The sequence below is a fragment of the Salvelinus sp. IW2-2015 genome, unplaced genomic scaffold (genome assembly GCF_002910315.2).
Source record: "Salvelinus sp. IW2-2015 unplaced genomic scaffold, ASM291031v2 Un_scaffold4062, whole genome shotgun sequence".
Lineage (NCBI taxonomy): Eukaryota > Metazoa > Chordata > Actinopteri > Salmoniformes > Salmonidae > Salvelinus > Salvelinus sp. IW2-2015.
Window position 1 is genome coordinate 13,112 of NW_019945334.1, and position 6,970 is coordinate 20,081.

General features: G+C 43.4%; 1 long non-coding RNA gene across 1 annotated transcript; it reads left to right on the forward strand.

The window, feature by feature from the left end:
* The first annotated feature begins 4,039 nt into the window (after nucleotides 1-4,039).
* On the forward strand, nucleotides 4,040-5,398 carry LOC112076820 (uncharacterized). The gene is made up of 3 exons (XR_002895267.1): nucleotides 4,040-4,177; nucleotides 4,336-4,762; nucleotides 5,355-5,398. It is a non-coding gene; the product is annotated as an uncharacterized lncRNA (long non-coding RNA).
* Nucleotides 5,399-6,970: the final 1,572 nt, after the last annotated feature.

Sequence of the window (6,970 nt, forward strand, 5' to 3'; positions counted from 1 at the left end):
CTCGCCTAATCCCACCTGATTGGGAGACCCTAACTCTCCCTAGTCCTGTTGGAGACCCTACTCTCCCTAGTCTGTTTGGAGACTCTAACTCTCCCTAGTCCTGTTGGAGACCCTACAACGTATCCCTAGTCCTGTTGGAGACCCTAACTCCTCCCTAGTCCTGCTTGGAACCCTAACTCTCCCTATCCATGTTGAGACCCTAACTCTCCCCTATCCATGTTGGAGACCTATACTCTCCCCTATCCGTTGGAGACCCTAACTCTCCCTAGCCTGTTGAGACCTAATCTCCTATGTTGGAGACCCTACACTCTCCTATCTGTTGGAGACCCTAACTCTCCTAATCCTGTTGGAGACCCTAACTCTCCTATCCATACGTTGGAGACCCTAACATCTCCTTCCCTAGTGGAGACCCTAACTCTCCTAACTCCTGTTGAGACCCTAACTCTCCCTTCCTGTTGGACTAAACCTCAATCCGTTGGACCAACTCCTCCATCCAGTTGACCTACTCCCTAGCATTTCCATGTTGAGACCCTAACTCTCCTATCCTGTTGGAGACCCTAACTCTCCCTAGCCTGTTGGAGACCACTCTCCCTATCCTGTGGAACCTACTCTCGCTACCATGTTGGAGACCCTAACTCTCCTAGTCATGTTGGAGACCCTAACTCTCCCATCCATTGAGACCAACTCTCCCTATTCCTGTTGGAGACCCTAACTCTCCCTAATCCATTTGGAGGACCCTAACATCTCCCTATCATGTGGAACCCTAAACTCTCCCTTATCCCTTTTGGAGACACCTCCTCTTCTGCTCATTCTGTATTCCTCAACAGCTCCACTTGGCCTTGTCAGTTATTCAGTGAAGCTAGAGGTTTAGAGGTTAGAGGTTCTTGGTTAATCAACAGGAGGTCACTTGCCATGAGGGTGACAGGGACCCTGAGCTGCGGGTGTTTGTGTGTGTGTGAGAAGGGAAAGCCGCCGCATCAAGAAAGCCAATTTGCAGGTCCATAGTTACAAGAGTAATAAGTTTGTGTGACAAGCTGCCTGCTTGGCTCCCTACAACCTCTATAACCCTCCCTACGTCCTTAATAAACCCTCCACATACAACCTCTATAACCCCTCCTACAACCTCTATAACCCTCCCTCCATCCTCTTATAAACCCTTCCTCCAACATCTACAACCCCTCCCTCACACCTCACACCAACCCCTCCTACAGCTCTAAACCCTCCCCTACAGCCTCTATAACCTCCTACAGCTTCATAACCCCTCCCTACAGCCTCTATAACCCCTCCTCCAACCCTCTACAACCCCCCACAGCCTCTATAACCCTCCTACGGCCTCTATAACCCCTCCCTACAGCCTCTTATAACCCCTCCACAGCCCTTAACCTCCTACAACCTCTACAACCCCTCCTCCAACCTCTACAACCCCTCCTACAGCCCTCTATAACCCCTCCCTCCAACATCTACAACCCCTCCCTCCAACCTCTACAACCCCTCCTACAGCCTCTATAGCCTCCCTACAGCCTCTATAACCCTCCCTCCAACCTCTACAACCCCTCCCTACAGCCTCTATAACCCCTCCTACAGCCTCTATAACCCTCCCTCAGCCTCTAATAACCCCTCCCTACAGCCTCTATAACCCCCCTACAGCCTCTATAAACCCCTCCCTACAGCCTCTATAACCCCTCCCTCCGACCTCTACAACCCCTCCCTCCAACATCTACAACCCCTCCCTCCAACCTCTACAACCCCTCCCTCCATCTCTATAGCCCTCCCTCCACCTCTATAGCTCTCCCTCCGACCTCTACAACCCCTCCCTCCAACCTCTGCAACCCTCCCTCCAATCTCTACACCCCCTCCCTCCAACCTCTGCAACCCTTCCCTACAGCCTCGATAACCCCCCCCCCCCCCCACCAATCTCTACAACCCTTCCCTCCAGCTCTCCAGCCATCTACAGCCCCTCCCTCCAACCTCTGCAGCCGACACTCCAGCCTCTACAACCCCTCCCTCCAGGGTCTACAACCACTACCTCCAGCCTCTACAACCTCCTCCAGCCTCTACAACCACTCCCTCCAACCACTCTATAGCTCCTCTACTGACTCTAACCCCTCCCTCCAGCCTCTGTAGCCCCTCCCCCAGCCTCTATCTATCAACTTTTCAATATAAACCATTTCAGCAAATTAACAGTATAAATATTCCCTCACCTACACCTTTCACAAGGATTTCTGAGGCTTCAATTACATGTACAGTATATCTGTTGTTGACCTCTGAGGATCAAAAYGTCACCCATAAACATTTCAGGCTATAGATCAAACATTCAAAAGTTTATTCTACTTAAATCAATGTTTTTCCTCAGCAATCTACACACAATACCCCATAATGACAAAGCAAGAACAGGTTTTTAGACATTTTTGCCAAATTATTTAAAATATGAAACAAAAATACCTTATTTACGTAAGTACTTAGATCCTTTGCTATGAGACTTGAAATTGAGCTCAGGTGCAACCTGTTTCCATTGATCATCCTTGAGATGTTTCTACAACTTGATTAGAGTCCACCTGTGGTAAATTCAATTYATTGGACATGATTTAGAAAGCCACACACCTGTCTATATAAGGTCCCACAGTGCACGTAGGAGCAAAAACCAAGCCATGAGGTAGAAGGATTTGTCCATATAACTCCAAAACAGGATTGTGTTGGGGCACAGATCTGGGGAAGGGTACCAAAACATTTCTGCAGCATTGAAGGTCCCCAAGAACACAGTGGCCTCCATCATTCTTAAAATGGAAGAAGTTTGGAACCATATAGACTCTTCCTAGAGCTGGCAGCCAAACTGAGCAATCTGGGCAGAAGGACCTTGGTCAGGGATGTGATCAAGAACCCGATGGTCACTCTGACAGGGCTCCAGAGTTCCTCTGTGGCGATGGGAGAACCTTCCAGAAGGACAACCATCTCTGCAGCACTCCACCAATCAGGNCTAGGGAGAGTTAGGGTCTCCAACAGGACTAGGGAGAGTTAGGGTCTCCAACATGGCTAGGGAGAGTTAGGGTCTCCAACATGGCTAGGGAGAGTTAGAGCCAAATAATAGAGATAACTGTCCAACAAATATACATTTGGGGGATATACTACTCATGATATTGTGCATTTCAAAATGAATGACTTCAGACTTCTGTATACGGCTGTGCAGAAGTAGAGGCCTTGTATACAGTACAGCTGTGTATATTTTTCAAGGTGCTGGTTGAATAACAGGATGTACTTTCAATACAGTATGATATGACTGTGTCAATCTGTATACGTTTCTCTTTTGCAGATGCTTTTGTGGTGAGCCTACTGGCATCAACAGGAAACTGTTTAGGCACATCTCACCTTCTCACCTCTGTTCTGTTCATCGGCCTTAGCAGGGTTAAAGACAAAATGGTGTAGCAAAACATGATGATGATGATGGTGGTTCCCACGCAGCCTTTCTCTTCTTCTGTCCATCTTCCAGCTGTTGCACCAACATGGTCAGAAGGTAACATCTCTCCCATGGAGAGATCACAGCGGCCCCTTAGCTTCCTCATTCCTGAGAGCAGGGAAACCCTTATTGCCCAAGGCATTTCATTTTCACAGGTTCTTTCCATTCCTGTAGTTAAAAATTCCAACTACATCTATCAACTTTTCAATATAAACCATTTCAGCAAATGAACGGTATAAATCTTCCCTCACCTACACATTTCACTAGGATTTATAAGGCTTTAATTACATGTACGGTATATCTGTTGCTGACACCTGTGGTTCATAAAGTAACCTATAAACATTTCAGGAAGATTTTACCAAAATCAGTACATTTCAAATGTTCATTCTACTTCAACTTTTAATCAGTTCCTTATTTCATTCAAATACATCATAAAAAGCAAACAAGAAACAACTATTGTAACACAGGTCTTAATGCAAATGTAGGCTGTTGGTAGTCAGCACTATAGACCAGTCTTATATTGTTTGATACATCTCGCAACAGATCGTCTGTGCATCTCTCCAATTATGCAGCTTCTTGTGTCTCACAGACACTAACCACAAGCTATTTCCTTTAGTTCTGCGCTGAATCACATAAGAGACGTCTCATGGGTTGTCTTCTTTTGGCATATAGCTAATGGGAAACTGTAGTTGTTCAGTAATTTTGCTTCATTGTYAAAGCAGACAGGTGAGTCCAGGTCATTTTTCTTTTGATGTAGTCCAATAAGTCTATGGTCGCAGAGCAAACCTTTAAACACCAAATTATTCTGTGAACACATTCTCACAAATGTGCACCTTCTAACAGATGTTTTAACCAAACATCTCTCTATTTTTTGTTGCATTTAGTATGGAGGCGATACAGGAATGGTTAAAAAAATCTAAGGGAACTGTGTCTAATGTGGCTTGTAGCGTCTGCCTTGTGGTCTTGGAGAAGATTCTGGAGCTGGAGGTTCGGTGTCCCTGCTATCTTATATGGAAAATTTTCTTTACGATTGCATTCTTTATCATTCCTGCCCTTTTATCATTCTTGCTGATGCAAAAAGTACAACGACATAGCTCTAACACAGTAACGTGGAAGGTTATTTTTTCAAGCCTCATCCCTCCCTCTGTGTGGTGGATCCTACTTTTCTTTGATGGCAGATACCTTGCTTGTGCCATGACAAACTGGAATGAAACTGCTGTCATTCTTAATGAAGATTCTTCTGTGAAAATGTGTGAGAACGCAGGGAAAGATCCACATCAGAATTTTCTTTTTTGGAAAATTGTTTCTCAGGTGAGAAACCAGACCAATCTTTTATATTAATGATATATGATTTTTGAAGAAAATAACTTAGAAATGCCTTATGAGTTTATTTTAATCTGGGATTTTWAAAAACACAAAGAGGTTAACCCCACCAACACTTGGTTTGGTAAACAGCTGAGGGATGGGGCTGGAAGTGTAACCACTCTCAAATMCATAGACAGAGATATGGAAGCAAAGACTGATTGTCTGTAAGATAAATTGTTATAGTTTTATCCATGTTTTGAAGCTGTTTGATTTTAAATTATATTGTTTACAAACAATGTAGTAAAAAAAGCATATGGTTTTGGTTCTGATGGGGTAGGACAGTTGAATTAAACTCATGAGGCATTTCTAAGATATATTCTTCAAGAATCAATGTCTTTATATGATTKATTTAAGTCCAAAAATGGATGTTCCAATCCCAGATTGCCCTTTTAACATCTAGGAGGTGGAATTGTTCTTTCATGAGATTGTGCAGTGCATTGAAACAAACCTCTTAAAAACAACAGTGATGAATATGCTGTCGTTGTTGTATTGCATAAACTGATTCTGTTTTCTGTTTTTATGATTCCTCTTGTTTTAGGGAATTGGTATGGCTCTGCTCTTGTTCGCCTGTGTGGGGGTCAGNCACTCAGGACCTCAGACTGGGGCGAAGGTTTACCTTCCAACAGGACAACGATACTAAGCATACAGCCAAGACAACGCAGGAGTGGATTCGGGACAAGTCTCTGAATGTCCTTGAGTGGCCCAGCCAGAGCCCGGACTTGAACCCGATCGAACATCTCTGGAGAGACCTGAAAATAGCTGTGCAGCGACGCTCTCCATCCAACCTGACAGAGCTTGAGAGGATCTGCAGAGAAGAATGGGAGAAACTCCCCAAATACAGGTGTGCCAAGCTTGTAGCGTCAAAGTACTGAGTAAAGGGTCTGAATACTTAAGTAAATGTGATATTTCAGTTTTTGGGGGGCAGGGGAAAAAATGTCTAAAAAACTGTTTATGCTTTGTCATTATGGGGCATTGTGTGTACATTGATGAGGGGTAAAAAAACAAGTTAATCAACTTTAGAATAATGATGTAATGTAACAAAATGTGGGAAAAGTCAAGGGGTCTGAATACTTTCCCGAATGCACTGTATACTACTCATGATATTGTACAGTTCAAGATGGTGCTGCAGGGTAGCCTAGTGGTTAGAGCGTTGGACTAGTGACAAAAAGGTTGAAAGTTCAAATCCCAGAGTGACAGAAAGGTTGAAAGTTCAAATCCCCGAGCTGACAAGGTACAAATCTGTTGTTCTGRCCCTGAARAAGGCAGTTAACCCACTGTMRCGAGGCCATCYTTGAAAATAAGAATTTGTTCTTAACTGACTTGCCTAGTTAAGTAAASGTAAAATATATATATATWTTTTTAAAGATGCATAACTTCAGACTTTTGTATATGGCTGTGCAAAAAATAAGTAGAGGCCCAGTCCACATGTGTGTATTTTTTTCAAAGTGCTGGTTGTGGAACAAGAGATAATATACAGTGTCTTGCAAAAGTATTCAGACCCCTTGGATTTGTTCACATTTAATTGTTACAAAGTGGGATTAAAATGGATTTAATTGTCATTTTTTTGTCAACAATCTACGAAAAATATTTTGTAATGTCAAAGTGGAAGATAAAAAGAATATACAGAACTGAACTCGTTGTATAAGTATTCATCCCCTTTGTTTTTATGCAAGCATACATTAATTCATTGTGTAACATTTGGCTCAACAAATCGCATAAGTTAGATGGACAGTCTGAAATAATAGGGGTTGACATGATTATTTAATGACTCCCCCTTCCTCTGTCCCCCATACATACAACCTCTGTCCCCCATACATACAACCTCTGTCCCCCATACATACAACCTCTGTCCCCCATACATACAACCTCTGTCCCCCAAACATACAACCTCTGTCCCCCATACATACAACCTCTGTCCCCCATACATACAACCTCTGTAAGGTTCTTCAGTCAAATATTGAATATCAAGCACAGATTCAATTACAAAGACAAGGGCGCTTTTTGAAAGCCTCATAAAAAGGGCAGTGATTGGTAGATGGGTAACAATAGCAAATAAGACATTGAATATCTCTTTAAGCATGGTCAAGTTAATAATTATGCTGTGGATTATGTATTGAACCACCAGACACGTCYAAGATACAGTCGTCCTTCTGA